The sequence below is a fragment of the Mustela nivalis genome (genome assembly GCF_964662115.1).
Source record: "Mustela nivalis genome assembly, chromosome: 20".
In the NCBI taxonomy this organism is placed as follows: Eukaryota; Metazoa; Chordata; class Mammalia; order Carnivora; family Mustelidae; genus Mustela; species Mustela nivalis.
In genome coordinates, this window is record NC_139039.1 from 20765245 (window position 1) to 20792211 (window position 26967).

Sequence of the window (26967 nt, forward strand, 5' to 3'; positions counted from 1 at the left end):
TGGTCTTTGTTTCCATCTCTAATATCAGTAATTCATAGGGCAGCTGTCTTACCCAAAGACACGTTTAGGTATGTTCTTTAAGCCCAGCTTCAAACAAACTGACTAAAAGAGACTTGGTATTCTAATAGTTTTCACTAATATACTCCACTTGAAAAATCTAAAACTTAGTGATTTGATTAAATTAAAGCTTTGATTCTATTCCAGAATTGGTAACCTAATTTTTCCAGTTGTTTAAGCCAATATCTTGGAATCATCTTAGTCTATTCTTCCCTCTTCCCTCCTCTCTTCCTCTATTTCTACTCATTTAGAAAATACACTGACTCTACTTTCAAAATCCACTCCAAATTTAACCAGTTGTAACTACTTACAGGAAGCACTAGTAAAAGTGCCCATGGAGGGCTCTGGGTGACTCAGTGAAGTGTTCAACTCTTGATTTTAGCGTGGGTCATGATCTCAGGGTTGTGCAGTTGAGCCTCACGTCAGGCTCCATGCTCAGCGGAGTGTCTGCTTCTTTCCCTCTTTCCCTCTGCCCTCCCCCCGCAACTCCCTGCTAGCTCACTCTCTCTCCCTCTAAAATAAATAGATCTTAAAAAAAAAAAAAAAAAAAGTTCTCAAGGATAAAGGCCAAGACTTATTGCCTGGTCTAAGCAGTCACCATCTCCTGCAGAGATTATTGCAATATCCTCCTTTTTTCTCCCTGCCTCTACCCTGAAGTCTGTTTGCTAGCCAGATTAATCCTGAGACTCTATCACTATCATACTCAGAATCCTTCAATTCTTAAGTGTGTAAGAAAAATATTGTATGATATAATGTATTATCTGTTTGTAATCACAATTCCAAAGAATCTACATACTCTCTAATTTAAAAAATACAGCTAGACTAAAAACAAAAATCTGAAGTTGATCCTTAAAGACTTACTTCACTATATCTGATCTATAATACATGTGGGCTTACTTCTTGTCTACATGAGGCAGTGTAGAGTAAAGGCTTGGAGACAGTCCTGAAGCTGCTACGTGCTGTGTTATCTTGAACAAATTACTTAACCTCACAGCTTTAATAGGATTAGGAAGATATTCCTCAAAATATTGTCCTAAAAATTAAGTAAGATAATATCATGGTGAGTAATTAGCACAGCGCCTGGCTTTCTTTGTAGTAGGTAGTCAAAAATAATTAAGGTCCTATCATTTTAAAGTCTCTATTTGAAAATATTTGTATCACGCCATTCAGAAATTATTTACATGGATAAATTTAGTGTGTTGAGCTGATATTTTAAAACGATGATAGGAACCTGTACTAATTTTAAGACCAGATACCCTGAAGGACTTCAGGATTTAATAAAGTAGAATTCATTAGATAAATTTTTACTGAACAATTCTTATGTACCAGGTATTAATTTAGGCAATGGGGACCAGGCATAACAAAACAGAAAACAACTAACCCCCCCCCCAAAAAAAAACTGTTTTCGTGACTTAACACATTCAAACTGTGAGAACACCGTTTGTCTACCTAAGTAAACAGAAAGATTATTGGCACACACTAAAGGCCATTGAGAGCTAATACAAGAATATAAACACAAATAATAAGGAAATATACAAACACAGACTTCACAAAGGCCTGGGCGTTGACCTTAGAAATAGTTATCTTTAATTTATGGGGCCACCCAAAACAATGACTTAATCAATTAAAATGAACTAAAGTGCTTGATTTTTAAGGTGGTCTTAAAATATTGTATTTAATGCACACACTTTTCAAAATCCTTTGACAGGGGTGCCTGGGTGGCTCAGTGGGTTAAAGCCTCTGCCATCAGCTCAGGTCATGATCCCAGGGTCCTGGGATCAAGCCCCACATCGGGCTCTCTGCTCAGTGGGGAGCCTGGTTCCCTTCCTCTTTCTCTGTTTGCCTCTCTTGCCTACTTGTGATCTCTGTCAAATAAATAAATAAAATCTTAAAAAAAAAATCCTTTACAGAAACATCAAATAATAAATTCCTTTGTAGCTTTAGCATGATTAATGTTTTTTCCCTTTCTGATTTTTACCAATTCTGATAAGGGAAGTATTAGTAACTAATGATAAATTCTTCCTAGCTAATATACGGACAACACAGTTACAGAATGATGAATGGATAAGAAGGAAGTCTGCATGGTCTTAGATACTCAATACATATCTATCTTTTCCATGGAGATAAAATGTTTTAACAAACCATAAATATATTCTTCCCTTGACCAGTTCATTGAACACTTATTTATAGAGCATATAAGTCAAAATCAAATGAAAGACTGGCTCATAAAAATTATTGGAAAGTTCATTACCATGACATCACCTAACGACCAATTTTATTAAGAAGAAAAATTAAAGGATTTGAATTTTGCATAGCATAAGTAAATAATATATATGAATAACACTTTTCTCTTAATTTCAAGTATCATACTTGAAGATAAAAAAATAATATGTTTTGTTTAATACAGTGGTTCTAATACCTGTTATAGAAGAATATCAGAAAAGGAAAAAGAAATTAAGCTAAATATAGTATAGGTCAGTAGATAAAAGGAACCTCATTCCACTAAATTCTTGGGAAAATGTTATCTGTCATTCTCTGCCTTTTCAATATGTTTTAAAATTGTGTTGGTACTAAGTAGTCATTAAGTGGTTCTTTCATACACTTAAATATTCTGAAAATAACTGGTTAGTGTGAACCAACAGTTTGTTGTCTGAGAAAGAAGCTATTGTAATGAAAAGTACGCTGAACTCGGAGTCAGGAGTCTTGTTTTCTAGTGCTGATCATCTTCATTCAACTTAAGAAACTAGCTATTAATCTCAGTCAATTCAATCATTTGGGTCTAAGTTTCCTAATTTGAAAACGGAAGACACTGAAATGGATTATATCAAAAAAACAGGATAGTATGGTAGTTTCAATCCAAATTTCAATCCAAATGCTCGAGTTGGAATTCCTATCCTGGATCTGCCACAAGTGTGGTTTTAGCAAAATTACTCAAAGCCTCAAAGGGTTCAACTGGGAAGAACTATTTCTAGCTGGGGGAAAAAAAAATAGTAAGAAGTAAATGAGCTAATACATGTGAAATACTTAGTGTCAGGCCTAAAACCCACTAAGTAGTCAATAAGTGTTATTACAATTAGTTGTCTAAAATTCAAATGAATTTTAACATTTTACTTAGATATGTGACTCACAGATGAACATAATGGCCATTGATTTTATGTACATTGGTAGTCAATTAACAATAGATTGTGTCTGGGTTAAATTCTCCCTGTCAGTGAATAATTATTTTTTAAACTTCCAAGCTGATATTAAATTTACCTGCCTTGGAGCAAAAGCAAGATCTAAACAATCAACCAGTTTGATGAACCTGAACAGACTGTTGCAGTTAAATGGGCTTTGGAGCAAAACCAAATAGTAACATAAGCACAATACAAAAAGTTCTTCACTAACCTATATAAGCCAGGAAATAACTCTTTCGAAGACAGTAATACAAAGGATTCAAATTAGATGTCTCTCCCTTATTCATTGATAAAATATACATTGGTATCTATTTGCTTTGGCATATGTGTCTTGCTGGGAAAAAACCAAAAGTGTACTTAAACCAATCCCAGGGAGATATAAGTGGTTTTGAATATTAAAAATGTAACTTATTTTAAGTGAGTCATTTATAACACCAAGAAAATGGCAAATGCATGAAGTGAAGATTGGATATTGGGTGTAACCTAATGGCAATCTATCTCAGCTCAAAGGTCAAATCCACAAAAGTGCTTTTGGTCCCATCTTTCATTTTAAAATATGTGGTTGTGTAATGAACCAAGAGCTTGTCAACTGCTAGAAGAAACACTGCTGGGATTATCTTTCAGCAACTACATGAACTTTTTCTGTCCATTTTTTTCATGTATTTTCACTTAACATGTAAAATTCCTTTCTATTCACTTTCTTTCCCCCTTTTTGTACATATTGCAAAAAATTACTTATATGAATCCTTTTAGTTTTTTATTCCTAGTACAAGAACAATAGACACATAAAATTTAAGATAAACTTAAGTGATAGACTCTGAACTGTCTAGTATATGATTCCTACTCTCTGCAACAGAAGTATTGCATTAGCAAGAAAAGGAATCACAATTTATTACCAACATGAAAATACTATATTTTCTTTGACAGTACTTCTAAGAAGTCAAAAGAATTGCCTCAGTACTTTTAAATTTTTGTTTTTGAAATTAATCTTGGCTATTTAGGAGTTGGCAGTAGAAGAACAATTGCTTTCCTGACTGAAGCCTATGTAGAATGAGGGATCCATTTTTTGTGTATGATAGAATCGATCATTTTTTTTAGGATGTAATTCTAAAGAAATAAGATGATATTTCAAAATATATATGCTAGAAGGAATGCAGTAATGACATTATTGTCCTGAGTCTGCTTTATGTGCTTAAGTACCCAGAATACTAAAATGGAATAATCTTTAGTATTTCCTTTTCAGTTTCTTTAGGCAAATTCTAATGTCTTTTAAACTGTTAAGATACACTATCTTATTTAGTGTTAAAATTAACAGAAATACTTAAAGGCATCCTATGCTCTTTCCCTACAATATACCTGATTAACATGGAACTAATTAATTGGGTCTCTAGTAAAAAAGTGTGAGAGAAGGAAGAGGGTAGGAAAGCAGACAGGCTTCTGTTTAGCTAATGGCAAAAAGAAGTATCCTGGGTCACCATTGTTATTGCACAAAACAAGTTGAAATCCCAAGGTACGTATCACATTGACATCTAATAAAAAAAATTTTTTTTTTTTTTTGATGGTTACACATTTCTATCCTTCTCCTAAGGGCCTGTCTTTTTATTCATCATCTTACATCACCTTTTTTAAGGTAGCACCATTGTTTGCTAGGCTGCTACACTAAATGGCAAATGTGATATAGATCATAAAATAGCTAGGCTGAGTCCTTCTGGATTTGCCTGAAGGAAGAGCTATAAATAGGTATTACCTACATCTAGGTGGTAAAGAATGCCACAGTGTTTGATTTCTCTAGAGGGCGCACATAATTCAGGCTTGAAATTCCCAAGTACTTCATTAAATATTTGGCTTATGTTAAATAATTACAGTAGAATTAAAACAGTTCTTCATGAAAATAGTGATAAATCTGTCTGCCTGTCAAAGTATTTCATTGCTCAGCTGTTAGCAGTAAATTACCACTCTCTGTTAACTGAGATCTTAGGGCATCTTTAAGCCTTATTTCAGTTGAACTTACTGCATGACCAGTTGTGGCATATGAAATTGCCTACCTGCCCCAACCATATTCCAAAAAAGATTTCTTCAGTTTTTCAAAATTATGATATTTGAAGATCAAAAAGGTTGACCAGTTAACCTAGGTCAGGGATTCTCAAAATGTGTGTGCATGACATTCACCTGGAATATTTGTTTAGTATCATATATGGAGATTATAATGCAATAGGTCTGTGGTAGTAACCAGGAATTTGACCGTTCATGAGCTGAAAGCCATTTCTACACATCTACATTTTGTAAAAGACTCTATAGGAAGAAGAGAATGTGTAATACTTTAAAAGTTGTCAGAAAGGCTACTTTATTGGGGAAAAAAATCTTACTACTAAGTTTGTTTTAAGTAATAAAAGAATTCCTACATGTTCAGAGAAAATACCTTCCTAGTAAGAAGTCTTATGTTGTTGTTTTAGGTTTTTTGACAATAAACGAACTGCTACATATCCAGAGAAAACACCTTATTAGTAGGAAAAGTTACTGTTTTTATAAATAATAAAGAGCCATTATTTCAAATGTAGTTATTTAGGTCTATGGATGCAAGCCTATAAAAAGAGTGCTGGCTGAAATCAGACCCAAGCAACAGAAAAAACTACATCATGTTTGTCAAGCAGGTGAGAAACAGATATTATCACAAGTCTAAAAATCCAATTTCAGTCGTCCTGTCCAGTATTATGAGATATTTTCTAGAACACTAGAAGACATGGGGTAAAAGTTACCAGGGGGCAGAAAATGAGCATATTAGAAATGGCAGAACAAAATGTTGGGCTAGCAGCTCCTAACTGGGGACATAAGAGAAATTGACAATTTTAGACTAACTGTGATCCCATGCTAAAAAAGGGTGTGCTTGGTCCCATTCAAACCCTTCTCCACCAAAAGTTGTGAGCCCTAATAGCAAAGTGGAGAAATCTCTCTCATTATGAGCTTTACCTGAATTTACCAGTCTTAATGAATGATAATTCCTGTATTGTAAGGAGCCAGGGCTGGTAACAACAAAACAGAATAAAAAAATTTTTTTCCAATCTTTCCATTACTAAAGAAATCCTAAACAGAATATGCTGTGAAACAGTTCATTGTAATTGCCACTTCCTAGCAGGCCAACCAATGGGAATATAGAGTGTAGGGGTGGAAAACTTCTAGGATAAAAAAAAACAACCCTAAGACTTGGACACTAGTGAGAGAAACTGGGGATAAATGATGTTTGGACAGGCGTCTTTTTTACTTTCTGAAGAGAACTGGTAATGTGACCAATGAGATAAAGATCTCATACGTATTTTCAAAATGTTGAGAGAATAAAACTATAACATAAATGAGACTTTTTCCCTGAGTGTATGGCAAAAAATTAAGAGGGCCTATGACTCACCTTCTAAGTAATTTTAGTAATATTTTGTTGACAACACATTTTTCTAGACTTATTATAGGTTTCATTTCATTGAGTAGCAAAAGAAAATTTGAAATATACAGGTAATTATTCCCATAAAATTTTCTTTTGTAATTAAATAAAATGTTCAAAAGAAATTGTTATATTCAGCATTTTAAAATCCAGCTGAATAGCTTCTAATGTGAGATATACTGAATATGTAAATCTACAATGCAAAAGCTTTTTTAGAATATATATAAAGTAAAATCATATCAGGTATATGTGTATATGTATATATGTAAAGTAAAATCAAAATGTACTTTTTTTTTCTTTATATCCCCCCAAGTAAGTAACCACTAAGAAAGTTTAATACTCCCAAGTCATTATTATAAAAGTAATCCAAAATGCAAGAACAAAAAAAGAGCAACTTAATGTAGCTTAAATTTTATATCATTCCATGTTAAAAATAAAATCACTCATTTTATATCACCAAATATTTAGCACCCGTGACTGGTCTAAGACATGCGTTAGGAACAGAGCTTCTCTGTGCCCTATTTCAGTTTTCCCCTTTTGCCAACAAATTGAATGATTTCCCCTAGGAAAGCCATTTAATCTCTCTGTAATTCATTTTCCTGGTACAGACTATTTGCTGTTACCTATGAAGCTATTAGGTGATAAAAAAAAAAAAAGATGTTATCAAGCAAAGTCTATAAAATGCATTTAAACAAAAAACAAGAATCACTCTTGTGAAGCACAGATTCTTATATTTCTCTTCTTTTTTTCATGTGTCTATGAAAATGGATGTCTACATCTCCACTCTTAGTACTCACATGATAGATAATTCTTTGATAATTCTATACAGATAAGCATATTCATGTAGATGACAAATGCCGTGGGTGGCCAGGCAATTATTCCTTAATAATGAATCTTTTAGCATATCTGTTAAATCATTCTCTGAACATTATTTGTACTGTGTATTTATTCATATTGCTGCCTCACTGATTGCAATATGAGCAAAATATTGCTGAGTCAAGTCCTGTTACATCATGCTGGCCTATCTGCTATGCCAGTTTTTCTAGTCTAGTTCTTCAGAAAGCTTTCATTTATATCCTTGAAACTTATATTGTCTTAATAACGTGACTCTTTCTCTGAAGTTTGCCGATTGCTTTAAAAGTCGAGTGTCATTCATTTTCTCCATACATCTAGGACCACTGCATTTTGATGAGTGAAACTGGGAAATCACTGCCTCTAAATCTTGGACATCAGAGACTCTATCTTGACATTTGATATGAAATACAGTACAAAAGTATGATAAATGAAACCTATCTAAAAATGAAAATGAGACTGATAAGGATCCAGATAGAAGACCCATATAACACAGTTGACAGAACCGTGGCTTTCTGAGCCTTGAGAATGGGTTTAACTAATGATGGATGTTACTGGTTGAACCTGCTAATCTGCTAAATGAGACATTAAATTCTTGGTTTAATTTTCTATTTCTTCAAACCTATTATTTGAAAACTGTAAATTATCAACATTCATCTTTATATTTATTCAGCATGCTATCAGTGTGAATTCAGTTATATAAAAAGTATTCTGCATATAACAGGCTGATACAACTTGAGGTTCCACTATAAAAACTTTATAGCACCAAACACAATAATCTTGAATAGAAGTACCACATTCTAATGGTTGGGAGCTCAAGTTATAGAGCCCAGTTGCTGGGTTTGAATTCTGGCTTGAGGGACTGGCATGTTATTTACTCAACCTTTGGGTTCAGTTTCTTCATCTATAAAACTAGGTTGTTACAAAAATTTAAACCTTTTAGAATAGTACAACATGAAGTAAGCCTTAAGTGTTGGCTATTATTGTCATTTTATTTATTCCAATATTTACTGAATGTCTAACATGTCATAAGTATATTTTTAGGCACTGGAAATAAAATAGTTAAATAAATCTGGCCTCAGAGGCTTACAGTCCAGTGTGAGAGGAAGAGTAACATGATCTATGCTGAGACTAGTCTATAGTGGAGCAAGGATAGAAGCAGAGACCACAGAGAGGTTACCAGAGCAATCCAGACATAAAATGCTGATGGCTTAAAGAAGGTTGGTGGCAGGTATTTAAGAAGTGATCTGATCCTGGATATATTTTGAAGGAAGAACAGCATGTCTTATTTCCTCTGTTTTTTATGCAAAATGAAACTGTAACTTTATAAATGATAGTGGGAATGTATAGTAAAAATGTAATTAAAGTAAAAAATCATAATTATAATATATGTTGTAGTATTTATAGTAACACAAGCATAGAACATTTACATTCGGGTATGGAAATAGAAATTGAAAACAATCTATAGGTTCAGTTGTAAGAGTTTATGAAAACACAGAGGTCCCTCAAATGGTAAACATACTTTAATAATAAAAGAGGGATGTTACGTTATTTTCCCATGAAGTTCTATTCTCTTTTTATGTTTTGTCTCTTGAATGATGCATACTTTTCAATCACAGTTCTGCTGTATGAAAGACCCCTTCTCAGCCAGTCTGTATTTTCAAGTCATGCTATCAGTTCTGTACATTTATTTGAATATCCCACTTGACTATCCTAACACTTTTAAATATTCTCAAATAAATGTCAGTATTCTCCAAACAACTTAATTTCTTTGCCAGAACTCTACACTTCTATCAATAATACAGGCATTCTTCTGATCTCAGTTTCAACTTTGACATCTGTGCTTACATTAATCACAAAGCCAGTGAACACTTCCTATTCTATACTTGCCATTTTTCTATTACGTTGACACAACTGATTCTGTGTGAATGCTTATCGTAGCATGCTAGGATTATGGGTTTCCTAATCTTTAATCTCTCACTCTAGGTAAATCTTCGAAAATCACCACTTTCATCAGTTTACTGCTCACAAAGTTTAGAAAATTTAAAATTGCTGAGAGGCCTTGGCAATATAAGCCAGATACTTTTGTGTCAATCAGTCAGTTAATCAGTCAATCGATACAGCAAATACCTATTCAGTACTTAGGAGTAAGAGATACCGTACTTCATAAAATGAGAAAAACAAGTAAATAGAAAACATGGCGGTTCTGCTCAAAAGGAAATAGAGCATATGTACAATAAAGGCAAAAGTGAGAGCACTGTGCTTAACACTGTAGATTTAGTAGACCAAGATTTGAATCTGTGCTTGAATTGCCTTTGTAAATGGGGATAATAATAAGAGTATCTTTCTTCGTGAGAAATGCTATAGGATTAGACTTTGTATATTAGTAAAAGTAGCTATAAAGTTGCATGGCACTTGGTGAGGACTCTACAGTTTTGGTACAAAATGGGTACAAGTGACTTTTAGAGAAATGTAAAAGGCAAAATTACTGTATGCTGAAATGGAAGAAAGAAAGACTCCAAAGTTGGCTAACTACAAACAGGGTATTTCAATGTATTTTATGTTAAGAGAAGCTAAGGACATGAGGAGAGAATTTCAAACAGAATGTGACAAGGAGACCACAGAATGGAAAGCAAAATTGTTTATGTGATCTTATGGGGTAGGAGTTTAGAGGTAGCCAGATCGAGTACAATTTTAAATACACACACACACACACACACACATATATATGAAATAATAATGTTTCAGTAAAAATTCTGTTCATAGCCCCCAAAATTCTCTTCTCATTTCTACCTCTATACAGGTTCGTAAGGCTGCTTGATTTCTCTTTTTCCGACACATACCAAGGAATGAGCTTTATTCTTATTGGTTTACCAAAATTTGTCCTGATTTTTAAGGCAAATCAAATTCCTCATCTTTTAATAAAACTTTTCCTGAGAATTTTGCCTTGGGGTAATACTTATTGCTCTTAAGCTATTAATATTTATTGTCTATCACATTTAACCTGTATCTTAGTCACTTATAATTTTAGTGTTATTTCGTGTGAGTTTTCAGTCCAGAATCCTATCTGTTTCAGGAAAATGGATATATTCTAGAATACAAGTAGAAAATATATTTTTTTTAAGATTTTATTTATTTATTTGACACAGAGCACAAGCAGGCAGAGAGGCAGGCAGAGGGAGAGGGAGAAGCAGGCTCCCCACCGAGCAGAGAGCCTGATGTGAGGCTTGATCCCAGGACCAAGGTCATGACCAGAGATGAAGGCAGATGCTTAACCCACTGCACCATCCAGGCACTCTTCCCACATATTATTATTATTACTATTTTAAGATTTTATTTATTTATTTGACAGTAAGAGATTACAAGTAGGCAGAGAGGCAGGCAGAAAGAGAAGGAAGCAGGTTGCCTGCTGAGCAGAGAGCCCGATGTGGGGCTCGATACCTGGACCCTGGGATCATGACCTGAGCTGAAGGCAGAGACTTTAACCCACTGAGCCACTTAATAATAATACCTTAATAATAAGGTGCCCTTATTATTTTTTTTAAAGAAGTTTTCCCATTACATTACAAATATTTTTACAAAGAGATTTATCAACTTGACAAATTTCATGTTACGTTACTTTACTTCAGGCTAAATTTACAATGTTGCACAGATTGCACTCTATGCCATTCCTCTTCACACTTCATAACTCTATGCATTTTATGGAAAACATTATTTTTTAAAAAAGATTTAAGAGAGAGCTCTGTGTGTGTACTTGACTAGGGGTAGGGGCAGAGGGAGAGAATCTCAAGCCGACTTCCTGCTGAGCAGCAGGGCCCATGGCGGGGTTTGTTCTCATGATCTTGAGATTGTGACCTGAGCCAAAACCAAGAGCTGGATGCTTAATAGACTGAGCCAATCAGGTGCCCCCAGAAAACATTACTTTTTTAAAAAAGAGGGGCACCTGGGTGGCTCAGTTGGTTAAGAGACTGCCTTTGGCTCAGGTCATGATTCCGGAGTTCTGGGATCAGGTCCCACTTCAGGTTGCCTGCTCCCCAGGGAAGAGCTCCAGCACTTCAGGCTCCCTCTGACCTTCTCCCTTCTCATGCATGCGTGCTCTCTCTCTCAAATATATAAATAAAATCTTTAAAAGAAAAAAAAACTTAAAAAGTGAACAGTCTTCAAATATTTCAGTGTATTTTAAAACAATTTAAATGCAAAATACATTAAAACCCTAAAGTAAAATGTAAAATGATTCTTCCAAGAATTTATATATTTAGAGTAATTCAGGAATTTAAAATAAAAACCTAGACCATCTATTAACAATTCCCTATTTTTTTAACTTCTCAAATGAAGCTAAAATAAGTAAAATTCCTCAAACTAGAATGAAGAATAATTAAACTCAGATTTTTTTTAAATCTATATAAATCTTAAGAGTGTTGATTTAAACTATAGTGAATGTTATTTAAAATTTATAAAATCAGAGTTTACTGGTTTTAGATTTATAATGAGCTCATTAAATAATGATTCTAAAGTAAATAGTTTTTTTAAAGGCCAATAAAAAAATTTTTTTAAATATTTATTTATTAGAGGGAGAGAAAGAGAGATTGAGCACAAGCGGCGGGAGCAGCAAGACTTAGGAGAAGCAGACTTCCTACAGACCAGGGAGCCTGATGCCAGGCTTAGAGGTCAATGTCAGGCTTGATCCCAGGACCCTGGAATCATGACCTGAGCTGAAGGCAGATGCTTTGCCAACTAAGCCATCCAGGGGCCTCAAAAGCCAATGAAATTTTTAGTACAGATAGTAACATTTGGTGGTTATTAGTATGTACTGCAAGCATATAATTCAAAAAATGTTTCCACAATGGGCTGTACCAATTTATAGTCCTACTAACAGTGGATGTGGGTTTCTTTTCTCCATATCTTTGCCGACACCTGTTATATCTTATCTTTTTGATAATAGCCATTCTGACAGATGTGAGGTGGTATGTCATTGTAGTTTTGATCTACATTTCTCTGATGATGAGTGATGCTGAGCATCTTTTCATGTGTCTGTTGGCTATCTGTCTTTTTTTGAAAAATGTCTGTTCAGGTCCTCTTCCTTTTTTCTATTTTTGTTGTTATTGAATTATAGGACTTATGAGTAAATTTTGGGTATCCACTCCATATCAGACATATTATTTGCTAATATCTTTGCCCATTTATGAACCTCACAATGCTTATAAACATAAATTATATATATTACACATACATATATATTTTACAACTGGACATGTGTGGAAAAGCAATTGATAAGATCCCCACAAAAATGTAAACCATGCATAATTACTTGTAGAATAAATTTTACAAATTGACAGGAGAATAATGAAAAGGAGGCCTATATGTTTTAAATACAGTTATGTGTCATTTGAGTCCTTTACGATGTTTACAAAAAGTATTTGAGTATTTGTGGGGATCAACATGTTCTTCTAAAAGAAAGGCAAAAATATTCTTGCCATCTAGTAGTTTAAAAAATTCTAGAAAAATAAGAATTGCCTGCAAATGGCATGGGACAAATCAAATTTCAAAACTGATCGAAAAATATCCATCTAATTTAACAACATGGAAATACCTGATGAACTTAGAGTGTGATTTTCAGTGGGTACAACAGCCAGACTGAAGTGCTGGAAAGAGTGAAAAGGAAATGAAGTAACTTCATGGACACAGGTAACTCTTTTGGTATCTCACACAGGAAATAAGGTCAACTAATGAGTATGAAGACTGGGACAGAGGTGTAGTGGCGAGAAACTTCAGGAATAAACAATGTGGAATACATTACCAAAAAAACCTTAATAACTTTCCATGCTATTTTACAAGTAGCAGCCAGATAAAGAGTAAGCTTAACAAGAATGAGGATTGGTAAGAAAGATATGGTTGGACTCTAAAGAAAAATTGATCTTAGTGTCCTCAGGAGACCAGTTAAGTCCCTTAAAAGAGGCTGACAAAATAGGAAAATATAGGAGAGATCCAACAAAATAGATAAGGAATAAAGATCAGAATAAGCAAAAATAAGAGAGTGGAAAAAACTGAATTCAATGATTAATTTCAAGTTTGAGATCTTGGTTTTGGAATGGTCACAAATTTTGATGAGATGTCAAGTGCTATTTCCCAAATGAGCAATTTAATTGGAATGGAAAGGTAGGTTATAGAATTTAAAGAGAAAATGATAATAAGAAGTCAGTGTGCTAAAAGAATTGACAGCATGGGTGTTCTCAACAAAGGGACTTAAACTTCTTTTTATCATCTCTGAAGAAAGAAGAATGAATTAGATAACCTTTAAAAGTCCTTTAAGACCTTCTAATCTTACTTTACAAAGAAGTTACTACATAATTGTCTTTAATATTAAAAAAAAAAAAAAAACTGACACTGGGCCTTACATAAGACTGATGAATCACTGACCTCTACCTCTGAAACCAACAATAGATTATATGTTAATTGAATTTAAATAAAAATAAATAAATAAAATAGGTGACACTTTAAAAAAAGTTTAAGTGTCACAAAAAATAGTCAACTCTAAGGAATAAAAAAGTAACATCATTTACAGAAACTGCAAATTAACTTACTGAGGTTTTTTTCCCCATGAAAATACATAAAATAAAGGGCTGAGCAATAGTGATTTGTCTTAATTGGAATATCATATGGTAGCTACTGCAATGTTTTTGCTTAGCAAATCATAACTATATATTCATAACTTTAGCCTCCTGTTTATGATTTCATTTCCTAAAAATAGAGTGAAAACCTGACTGTATCAAACTAGGGGGAGGAGGAGGATATAAATTTTAAAACAGATTCTTAAATAGTAGAGTAACTCTAATTGTCAAATAAAATTTTCCAAATGGAACACTTATTTCAATAAACAAAATATACTGGCAATTTGATCATCCCTATGGATATAAACAATCAAGGTACTATTTTTCACTAAAAGATACTTGCTTGAGCAAATTAAACAAAACTCAGATAAAAGTATTTACAGCTTTAATTTGCTAAGTAAAACAGACTTGCACAGTACAATGATAAGCTTATCTAAAGATAATGTTAAGCTATCACAAATTCCAAAATTAAGAGTCCTTGATTAATGCTTAAAGCAACTTAAAAATCTATCTTTTGTACCCCCCCCCCTTTTTTTTTGTCTAGAACCTAGTAATCTCTTTAGTAACCTAAGTTTTTGGTTTAGAAAAAGTAAAATAGTTGCCACTGGCACAGATATTCTGAAATTAAGCTTGTCCTCTCAGTCTTCCAAATGTTTGAGAAAAAAGTCTTCCAAGATGTTCTATGCGTAATAGATGAACTATGGAATACTACAAGAGAAGGGAGAGAAATGTAACCTTAGAGTGTAAAGAAGAGAAACTTAGATGAATTCTTCAGAAGAAATTTTTCATTATTTTTTATTACAGAGGACAGCTAGTAGGGAGGGGAGAAAACAAGAGGAGGAAGAATAAAAAGGAGTAGCAGGTTTTGAGCATAAGGTTTGTTACGTCTGTATTATCAGAAGCAAGCCTGCATTTTAGGGCAGAAGTTCTTAAATTTATGTACAAAAATTTAAGACTCAGGAAACCCTTGGGCAGGTGGGTGGGCTGAAGTGGCAGATTAGTGAGTGACTACAGAGAAGCACAGAATGGCTTCTGGAATGCGGGTGACGTTCCAGTTCTTGATCTGGTGTTGGTTATAGGGATGTCTTCTTTTCATGACAATTAACTAAGCTGCATACTTAGGATTTGCACATTTTTTCCAAATAGGTATTTCTCTAGAAATTCCACTCAGATAAATAAGTAAAAAATCTGGAGATCATGCTACAAAGGTATATTTCTGTGTCCCATTTTCTGAAATCTGCATTTTATCAAGTACCCTGGGTTGTCTATGCAGCCAATCTCTAGAACATCATTGGAAAACAACAGTTGAGAGTTTCAGAAGTAATTTCTTTTTTTTTTTTTTTTAAAGATTTTATTTATTTATTTGACAGACAGAGATCACAAGTAGGCAGAGAGGCGGGCAGAGAGAGAGGAGGAAGCAGGCTCCCTGCTGAGCAGAGAGCCCGATGCGGGACTCGATCCCAGGACCTTGAGATCATGACCTGAGCCGAAGGCAGCGGCTTAACCCACTGAGCCACCCAGGCGCCCCTCAGAAGTAATTTCTTTGCCAGCTCAGGAATGCTTTTTCCCTCCATAGGTATTTCTAGGCCATTCAATGAATCTGCTGATTTTAAGCCCTGCTACTGCAGCTGGCCAGCAAGCAGACTGATCACTGACTGTAGAATAAGGGCTCACTTTGGGTTAGAACGCATTTACACTCTTAATCTTTTCTTATATCTAGGTTTAGTTTTTAAATTTTTTTTAAAAGATGTTATTTATTTATTTGACAGAGAGAGACACAGGCGAGAGAGGAACACAGGTGGGGGAGTGGGAGAGGGAGAAGCAGGCTCCCAGCCAAGCAGGGGCCCGATGAGGGGCTCCATCCCAGGACCAGGATCACAACCTGAGCTGAAGGCAGACATTTAACGACTGAGCCACCCAGGTGCCTCTATTTTATCTAAGTTTAAAAAACACCAGTCCCTATAAGATAACACAAAAATAAAGTGAGTTTTTGCATTCAAGAAGTTTAAAATCCACTTTAAGTATATATTACCTAAAATACAAAAAAAAATTTAAGTAGCATAAGTGGTAGCAAATAAAGCACTATAAAAGAGGAAGAATGGAGAAACGAGGTTTCTTAGAGGATACCATAAAAGCTAGATAAAACCTAAATTAAATTTCAACGTTAGAAAAAAGAATGAAATATTTCCAGAAAGGGAAGGTGGGGGAGCACTAAGGTAGGGAACGGTACAGTCTGTATGAAGGGTTACCCGGGAAGGAAGTAGAGACCAGGCTAGGAATGTAGGTTGTCACTACATTCGAAAGGGCCTTGAATACAAGGCAGAAATAACTATACCTTATTGTAATTTTACAGGCATAGAAAGTCACAGAAGACTTTGAACAGAAAAGAGAGTGACTTTAGGAAGTTGCATCTGGAAGCCATCAACTTAATGGATTGCAACGAGAGCGAGATGAAGGTGAGTCACTGCGCTGCTCATAGTGATTGGGAATCTAGGCTACACAGTTGGACACATCTGAGTTTCACTGCGACTCTACTTTGACCAAGCTGCTGCTTAGCCTTTCTGAGTCAGTTTCCTCACTTGTAATTAGGGGATAATAGTGACGGCCTGAAGGAGGCGACACACAAAGCTCCTAACACTTTAGAGGTAATTCATCTTCATTGTCTTCTTCACCCGCTTGTTCAGTGGTTGCCTGCTTTTCCTGTGCTCTTAGATTCGATGTATTGAGGTGGCTCAGGTGAGTTTTGCCTAAACTAAATTCTGATGGGGGAAATAAAGGGTAAGTGAAAAGGAAAAAGGAAACAGAGATAAAAAACACGAGAGGATAGATTAACTACGTCGAGTTCAATATGCCAAAGGAGAACTGGAAAATATATGGAAGAGCCAAAATACATAAAATCCACCTTCTCTAATAATGCATGTTCGCATCCTCTCATACTTGGATTTTGGCAAAAGCTCCCAGACTGGCTCTCCTCCCTCTAGTAAAATAACAGAACTATACATTGCTGTCATGTTAATATTACTGAAAGAAAATTCTCTTTCAGAAGTAACTCATCAATCAGTTAAGTAACCAGTCTGCCTACCTGATCTTCCAAGTAGATTATGCTGGCTGCAACATACCTTTCCAAAGTTAATACTGTCTAACATTTGGCTGCCCTCAGGCTATCTTTCCTATGTAACACAGACCACTTTCACTGCCACATTCCCATCTCAGTGTATGATCACCTATCATTTTGAGTGTTTCCTGTCCTCTTTTGAACCAACTAAATATGACTTATCAAATCTAAATTAAGTACCACTTTCGCAATCAAGCTTTTCATAGCACTCAACTCCACATAGATATTTTTGAATCTGAAACTAAAGTATTTATAAATCAAAACAACCAAGTTTATACTTGCCTATATATGGTTTTGAATTGTTTTCTGCTTCATTTTATTATTAGTCTCATGACTCCAAATGGTTTGTGAAGTTCTTGAAATAGGATCAAGATTATGCATATGAATCTCCAAAGTATATAGGATAATGCTTGGCAGAAAGTGTTCTTAAATAACTGCTGATTGATTATTCAAATCAAATGCTGTATCTAAACTATCAGTGTTTCTTCCTTCCCCACCAAAAATCTGTTATGGCATGCATTATCAACTTGTCTCCCAAGCCAATCTGAAAATCATCTCAATTCTCTCTTTTAACTCTGCTCATTTTACTGCCTATGAAGTTCTGTAATTACCTGTTTGTAGTCACTACCACACATTTATTCATCTGTTGCCTCAATCCCCAAACCAGACTTTCAACAATTTTTATAGCACTTTTCTAAAATACAAATCTGGGAGCACCTGGGTGGCTCAGTGGGTTAAGCCGCTGCCTTCGGCTCAGGTCATGATCTCAGGGTCCTGGGATGGAGTCCGGCATCGGGCTCTCTGCTCAGCAGGGAGCCTGCTTCCTCCTCTCTCTCTCTGCCTGCCTCTTTGCCTACTTGTGATCTCTTTCTGTCAAATAAATAAATAAAATCTTAAAAATAAAATAAAATAAAATAAAATAAAATAAAATAAAATAAAATAAAATGCAAATCTGCCTGAGCAGCTCAAAGGCTGATGGACTTCTGAGGGCCAAACGCCTACACAAGACAGTGTGAACATCTTAGTGTAGCCTACGAGGCTTGCCTGATCGACTTTCTCAGCGTCGCCTGAACAGTACTCAGGTTACTCTATGTCCTCTAAATTTATTACCCTGAACCTTCCAATAACTTTTCATGCCTCTATCCTTTTAGGCATTTTCTTTACTTTATGCTACTTTGCCCAGTGTAAGGGGGAGGGTTGAATATTGACTCCTAAAATTTATGCCCACCCAGAAATTCGGTGCGACTTCATTTGAAAATAGCACCTTTGCACATGTAATTAGTTAGGAATGAAATCATACTGAATTAGGGTGGGTCCTAAATCTAATGGTAGCATTATTGCAAGAGACAGAAATGTAGAGAAGAAGATGTATGAAGGTAGAGGCAAAGATTGGACTGAAACACATAGAGTCATGGAATGTGAAGGATTGCCAGCAATCACCAGAGGCTGGGAGAGAGGCATGGCATGGTTTCTCTCTCAGAGCTTCCAAAAGAAACCAACCCTGCCAATGCCCACCTCTGAGAGAACAAAGGCTCGTTATTTTAAACTACCCAGTTTGTGGTACACTTTGTTATGGCAGCTCTAGGAAACTAAGATATCCAAATATCTGCTTGTGAAAATCCTACTTAAATGTAAAGGTCTGGGTTCTTCACTTCACTTTCCCCATCTCCTGAAGATGCAGCCACACGGTAAACTGTTGCTACCTCTTTGCTCCCAGGGAAATATATACATCCTTATATCTATCACTGAGTTGCAGGCATGGTGGTTATCATTTTCAAGACAGAAGACAGGGGCACCTGGGTGGCTCAGTGGGTTAAGCCTCTGCCTTCGGCTCGGGTCATGATCCCAGGGTCCTGGGACCGAGCCCCACATCGGGCTCTCTGCTCTGCAGGGAGCCTGCTTCCTCCTCTCTCTCTGCCTGCCTCTCTGCCTACTTGTGATCTCTGTCAGATAAATAAAGAAAAAATCTTAAAAAAAAAAAAAAAAGAAGACAAACTCATTTTACTTTGACTTATAGTATTTAGTGGTACCTAACATAATAGATGGTCAAAAATTATTTGCTGGAAAAAAATGTATAGGTTTTAGAAAAAAACATACACCATTCAACTTACACATTTTTGTATTATATTCAACACCATTGTTACAGTGCTTGTCACAATTCAGGATAGGAAACAAAAGACCACTAACTTAAACCTGATTTTAGATTTTTTTTAAGAAGTAAATTTAAAGTTTTTCAGATTAACTTAGCAAAAACATTTTCCAGTTGTATATGCATTATTATTAACCTATCTAGTTCATTTATTCTGTGTAGGCACTATGAAAGAAGTAGCTGAATCTCAAAGTGATTAATACCACCTTATATAAAAATTATTAGTTTGGAAGACTTTTTAAATATAGCTGACATTTTTTTTTCAGTTTTTATTTACCTATTTGGCACAGAGAGAGAGTACAAGCAAGGGAGCAGCAGGCGGAGGGAGAGGGAGAAGCAGGCTCCCCACTGACCAGGGAGCCAAATGTGGGGCTCGATCCCAGGACCCTGAGATCATGACCTGAGCCCCCCAGGTGCCCAACAGTTGACATTTAATAATATTTTCAGGTGTATAACAGTCTTCAACAGTTAGACAATTTACCAAACATTCATCACAGTAAGTGCAGTTACCATCTGTTACCATACAAAGTTTTTATAGTATTTTTGACTCTATTCCCTATGTTGTACCTTTCATGCCTGTGACTTATTTATTTTATAACTGGAAGTTTGTACCTCTTAATCCCCTCTACCTATCTGGCCTACCCCACCACCCTTCTCCCTTCTACAACCACTTGGTTCTCTATACTTATAGACTTTTATTTCTTTATTTTTCCCCCCATGGCATTTTAGAGATATCTTTTTCTTTTTTATGAACATACAATGTATTATTTGTTTCAGAGGTACAGGTCTGTGATGCATCAAGTCTTACACAATTCACAGCACTCCCCGTAGCACATGCCCTCCCCAATGTCCATCACCCAGCCACCCATCCTCCCATCCCCCTCCCCTGAGCAACCCTCAGTTTGTTTCCTGAGATTAAGAGTCTCTTATGGTTTGTCTCCCTCTCTGGTTTCATCTTGTTCGTTTTTCCCTCCCTTCCCCTATGATCCTCTGCCTTGTTTCTCAAATTCCTCCTATCAGTGAGATCATATATTTGTCTTTCTCTGATTGACTTATTTCACTTAGCATAATACCCTCTAGTTCTATGCACGTCATTGATTTTGTCTTTTTGGTGGTTGCATAATATTCCATTGTATAAATATACCACTTCTTTATCCATTCATCTGTTGATGGACATCTAGGCTCTTTCCATAGTTTGGCTATTGTGGACAATGCCGCTAAAAACACTGGGGTGCACTATAATAACAGTAAGTAGGTATTAAACTTGGAGAGACTTAACATTGCAAAAAGAAAACAAAATGAGTATTCAAGAAAAAAATGGAGTCTAAAACTCAAGAAATACACTTTTTATAGTTAGCAAATGATGATTTATAATTCCTATGACTGAATGATCAAAACTAGCATGCTTCTGGTTACTGTTGTATTAGTGTTGCTCCGGATGCCTCAGTCCATTTCACGAGTTCCCTTACAACTTAACTTCCCAAATTTAAAAGGACAGAATAGTAGAATAAAGAGCAGAATACAGCTGACAGCTTAATACATGCTTCTCTAGAAGTACTTTATATTCCTTAAACGTTGAAATTGTAGAAGGAAGGATGTTCAGAATGTTTGTGGTGATATATTTGCATAATCAATAGTTCAGTATGGTTCATGCTTCAACCATACACATACACAATCCTGTGATTTTACTTTCAAGTCATGAAATATTTATCACTATAATTAATACCTTTCTTTTATTATAGGCTACATTTTTATAAGCAACATGAAATTGGCTATACTATTTATATAAAAAATTGATCATACTATCTTTTCTCCACTCCTGCAAATATAATTTCAGAATGGAAGCTTCTATTGATATCTCTTACCCTTTTTAAATATTCACATTTTGACTGTTTGACTGCTAAGTACAAAGTCCTGATGAAAGTTACTTTCTTGATTAGCTTACTTAAGAATCAGTATTTTTTTTTTTTTTAAAGATTTATTTATTTGACAGAGAGAAATCACAAGTAGACAGAGAGGCAGCCAGAGAGAGAGAGAGAGAGGGAAGCAAGCTCCCTGCTGAGCAGAAAGCCCGATGCGGGACTCGATCCCAGGACCCTGAGATCATGACCTGAGCCGAAGGCAGCGGCTTAATCCACTGAGCGACCCAGGCGCCCCAAGAATCAGTATTTTAATACCTAGTTGAATTTCTTTGTTAGATTATATATTATGAAAACTCTTTCCTTCGTTATCTGGGTAAAACACATCAAAATAAAATGCTATTCATGAGAAATAACATTTTCTTCTTTCCCTTTCCTTCCTTAACTATGTACTGATAACATAAAGAATATTCCAAGACTCCAAAATGAAAATTAGCAGCACACTTAAAAATATACATCAAAAGACAGCATAAATGTGTGCTTTAATAGGCATTCATTGTTTACGAAGTATTCAGAGGACCATTATGCAATACTGGGCTACACCAGGACTACTGAGACAATAGGTAATGCTATTGTCTCTAGATTACAGTCTAGTTGAATTACTTACAAAAGGTAACCATTTATGTTAAGGTCAGTATTAAAATTGGGAGAGATTGAGGGTGCCTGTGTGGCTCAGTGGGTTAAGCCCCTGCTTTCGGCTCAGGTCATGATCCCAAAGTCCTGGGATCGAGCCCCACATTGGGCTCTCTCCTCAGCAGAGAGCCTGCTTCCCCCTCTCTCTCTGCCTACTTCTTGGCCTACTTGTGATCTCTCTGTCAAATAAATAAAATCTTTTTTAAAAAATTGGGAGAGTCAACCATGTACAATATGAACATCGAGAGTATTTAATTGGCATCCAAACCCCAAATTTACAACCTAAAACACATAGTAGAAAAATGGATTCCTTGAATTTGATCTCTGTGGAGTCACATCACAGGGATTCAAGTTTTATGAGCAAAAATGGAAACACGGAGTTTCACCTCATTATAAATAAGACTCAGAGCATAAAGGGGGGAATGACAGCAGAAAGAGAAGCTATTTCTAAAAAATCTAAAATATCTAAGAGATGTGATTGAGTAGGACCTACCTGCCATCGCCACAGCATTGAAGCAGTACTACAAAGAGGAGATGCACGAAGACCTTGCTTTTTCTAATCTATCACAGAGCAGTGCTCAAGGAGGTTAGAAAGCAGTCTTCTGAGAAAGCTCTATCGAGCAAGCCATCAACATTTAGGTAAGAGGTATTTTAAAGGTAGTTTGGTAGCTCTATTGTATTACAAAAAAATTGGTTACATAAAGATTTTATTCTAAATTTAAGTTAATGTATATGGTATTATAATCACATCTTATTAACAATTATTATATTCATCTTGGTTTCTAAACATGGTTTCATAAAAATGAATAGATTCTACATTAGATCTCTAAAAGAAGTCTTACTGATTAAATAGTTATAGTGAATATTTTAGAATTTTGTTTTTGTTAAAAAATATACTTAAAAATATATTTCAAAAGTTGTTTTGTTCAAAATATGTATGTTTATATATTTTGTTCAAAATATTTATAGGACCATAAAGTCCCACTCACCATAAAAAGCTAAGAAAATAATCTAGTGATACTACTGCTTTTCATCACCAAAATTCTGTTTCTGTCCTCCTCCTTTAAAATAATTATTCTGGTGACTGTGGCTCTAATTCCTGTCTTTAAAAAGGTCAGAAAAAAAAAATCATGCTTCTAGGGCATTATTATTATTGTTAAATTATCTTTGAATAAATGGGTCCTAAAATTACAAGAATGTAAATATACTGATGAATAAAGCCATGAAATATGAGATGCCAACTTGCTATGTGACTTTGGGCAAATCATTTAATCTCTTTGATTCCTGGTTTCTTCACCTAAAAATTTAAATGATTGAGAAGGATTCTTCCCACTACAAAAATCTATGCTGATAAAGTTTAGTCATAAGGGAACAAACATTGCTTATTTTTTTTCTATTTTCAAGCATCATAAATCTGCAAAAGGAAAAGGAAAAGAGGGAAGGTGATGGGCATAGAGATGGGGAAGGAAGGAAGGAAGAGGAAGGGGAAAAAAAGGAATTTTCTCTAAGTGGCATGCATGTTTATCTTGGTGCTGCACCTGGGCAGCGTTTCTGAACTGGGGCACAATATTTGGTGTGGGACAATTTTTTATTTTGAGTATCCCACATACTGCAGAACATTTTGCTTCTCTGATCCTTGGTCTCTAAATGTCAGTTACTATAAAAGCAAAGATACTTCCCTGCGCTTCCAAAATGCACTTCTCTGTAGGGGCAGGAGGAGCAGTATGTGTCCTCTGGAGAACCAGTGTCAGAAGTCACTTTATTAGTTGCCATAAACTGAATGAAAACTAAGCTTCATGACTCTCCTTTTGAAAAAGGAATGTTTTAAAAATGTTAGTTCATTTCACCACTCTGGTTAATATTCTCCCATTAGGATTAAAATCCACCATAGTTTACAGGACCAAACAACATATGCATGCTAACCCACACTCCCACTGGGCTGGGAAGGGTGGGGAGAGGGGAGTATGCCCCTAGAATCCTGTTGTCACGCTAATCTCTCCTGTCAACACTCTCCTTTGCTCCTTGCTATAACCACACTGCTTCCTTGCTGTTCCCACAAAATATTAAACATATTTCCTTTTTTTTTTTTAAGATTTTATTTATTTATTTGACAGGTAGAGATCACAAGTAAGCAGAGAGAGAGAGAGAGAGAGAGAGAGGAGCAGCCCCGCCCCCGCTGAGCAGAAAGCCCGATACAGGGCTTGATCCCAGGACCCTGAGATCATGATGCCAGCGGAAGGCAGAGGCTTTAACACACTGAGCCACCCAGGCGCCCCTGTAAAACGTATTTCCATTTCAAGTTCTTTGCATTTGCTGCTGGTGCTCCTCCTTCCAGCTATTAGTACAAATTATTCTCGATTCTCTCATTTCCTTCAGGTCTGTGCTCACATGACCTCTTTTGGGACAGAACTACTCAAAACACTATATAAAAAAGCATTCTCCCCCAACTCCCAATCACCTATCCACTCTGCTTTATTTTTCTCAAAGTACCTAGTACCACGGGACACATTTGCTTTTTCATCGTCTGTTTCCCCTAAGATGAAAGCTTTCGGAGTTGAGGAGATTTATCTATTTTGTTTCCCACTTACCTGCAGTGCCTAACCAAGATCACTTAGCAGCCAGACTAAGACAATATCTAACACACAGGAGACACTCTTGAGACTTCTCTTGAATGAAGACATGAATGCTAGGCTGCCAAAAACGGTCATTTTAGCATCACTAATAAATATACATATATGTTAAAAGCAAGGCTGAAACTTCAAATTCTCCAACTCAATTGCAACCCAAAGTATGCTAACTTTGAAGAAGAGATTCCCACTAAAAATGGTTCAGAAAAAGAAATGAATAGTGTAGGGTAGTTGGAATGTATTATTTGTTTTACTGCTATTTCCATGATATTATAATCTGTAATTAATTAGGCTCCAGTCACCTATCTCTTTAAAGTTTACAGCTATACTAGTATCCCCTGCTACTTCTTTTACAAAGTCCTTGAATTCAAAAAGAGATTAGAAAGACACCTCTTTCCCTAATAACAGCAAGTCAAGCAACTAGAACGAGGTTCTGTCATCACACAGGGAATCAACAGCAAGCATCTCAGCAGTTCTTTCTGTTCTAGGATCTAAATTAAACAGTAACAAGATAGCTTTGACACTGTTTCCTTTGCACAGGTGTTTTCAGATTCAAAAAAGAACTAGTAGAGTCAAATGTGTTCTCTCTCTCTGCCTAAGAATTAATTACCTAAGGACAGAGGCTTATTCAAATAAATGAGAAATCCAAAAGCTGTCTATTCTTTTGGACTTCTGCTGATGATATTTTCTAATCTCCTTTTTGAAACCATTAACTCTTTGAGGGATAATTTCAGAAATAGAGCTACGTTTTCTCTCTTAGCTTGCATAAGTGTGGTTTTGACAACCTCGTTATATATACTTTCTTCCACCATTCACTTCTAGAAGCAAATGAGCTTCACAGACAGCAGAATGGTCTTTACTAAATTAGTGAACAGGGACAGTATACTTCCAGGTATTATGCAGATCAACGGGCAGTTCCACTACCTGGCATCTTCTCCTGTGCCTAGCACCGCCAAAACCAAGGGAATCGTGAGTTGAACTGTCTGATGTAGCGATTAGAAAAGCTAGGAGAATTCGTTAATTGTTGTCAATTGTTTTTAAGTAATAGAAGTTTGGTACTCAGAAATAATAGTAATACTTCTCCCTGTTCAGAACACATCTGGAGAGCAGCTTTCAAATGTGAACAAACCAGAAAGCAAACAGAAGGCAGCAACCAGGATGGTGAGGAGTTACACCATCAAGGACCTGAAAATAAGTTGCCTAGAAAAGAGTCCAGATTTGAGATTCCAGGGAGTGGGGAAGAAAGTACTAGTACTATACTAGGCATTACTAAGAAACAGTTTTCAACTTAATATGCAAAGCATCTTCCCAAGAGTAAAGCTAAAACTGGCTATCTTATGAGAAAATGAGTTCCCTACCATCTGAATTGTTTAAGAAGTTCAAACACTATTATTTAATATGGATGTTGTGAAGAGGTTGCTCAGCCAAATAGAGGATTCCAGCTTTGATAACTTCTAAACTCCCTTCTACCCATTAAGATCTATAAAAAGTCTTTGAAGAATAAATGGCAAAGCAAAAAGTCTATAAAAATGAACTCTATCAGGCCCTGAAAACAGAATCCTTGTTGTTTGACTCCACACACCGTACTGGTTCCTTATATAATGGTTCTTGCATTCTCATCATATTGTTATTACTTGGGTTACAGCCTTAGTAACCTGAAGTTCATCAACAACCCCTTAATTTATCTCTGAGAACGGAGACTGTGTCAACATGACTTAGTAGTTTGTCCAAAGAAATCTTTGCCTAGCAAAGGTAAGACTACACACACACACACACACACATCCACCCACCCACCAACAACAGCACCACCAACCACCACCACCAACAACTTACTGTTAGCCTCAGGAAATTCTTACAGATCAGTTTGTCAGAGGCAAGAGTCTGAACACCTGGCCAAACTGATTATTTTAGGATTTTCACTTCACAGTGCTCAGCAAACCTACACTGTGCTGTAAAAAATTTTGCCTAATCTCAATCAGTACCTGCCTTTCAAACTCACCCTAAAACATCTGAGTCCAGATCCCAAGATCCTATAAATATCCTATTTCTTATAAGCCATGGCAAAAACTTTCTTACTGAAGTAAAGTTCTAAGACATATAGCCCTGCTTTAACAGCTAATAATGACACTGGGGGAGTAAACCTCTCCACGTACACCTACTTTGACACTGACCCACCAACCACCCCCTCACTCCCCAAATACCTAATATACCTACTATAAAATTCCATCCTAAAACATTACTTTTAATATCTTGTTGACAGTTCAGAATTTTTAACAGTAAAACATAGGTTCACATACTCATTCACACACACTCCCAAGACATTTCACAAATCATTTCCATCTCAAAAACATTACGTAAAACTCCAGATGCATACAATGTAATTAAAAAAAATTCTAATGTA

At 35.7% G+C, this 26967-nt stretch overlaps 1 protein-coding gene and 1 long non-coding RNA gene across 4 annotated transcripts in view; one reads left to right on the plus strand and one right to left on the minus strand.

Annotated features, from left to right (window-relative positions):
- The window catches only part of LOC309855382, a 276759-nt gene that overhangs the window by 194307 nt on the left and 55485 nt on the right, over positions 1–26967 (plus strand). Inside the window, exon 5 of the long non-coding RNA XR_014306767.1 lies at positions 16477–16579. This is a non-coding gene — a long non-coding RNA (uncharacterized lncRNA). The remainder of the gene's footprint in view (positions 1–16476; positions 16580–26967) is intronic.
- TUSC3 (tumor suppressor candidate 3) overlaps positions 1–26967 on the minus strand; it is a 158587-nt gene that overhangs the window by 31972 nt on the left and 99648 nt on the right. The window lies entirely within an intron of this gene.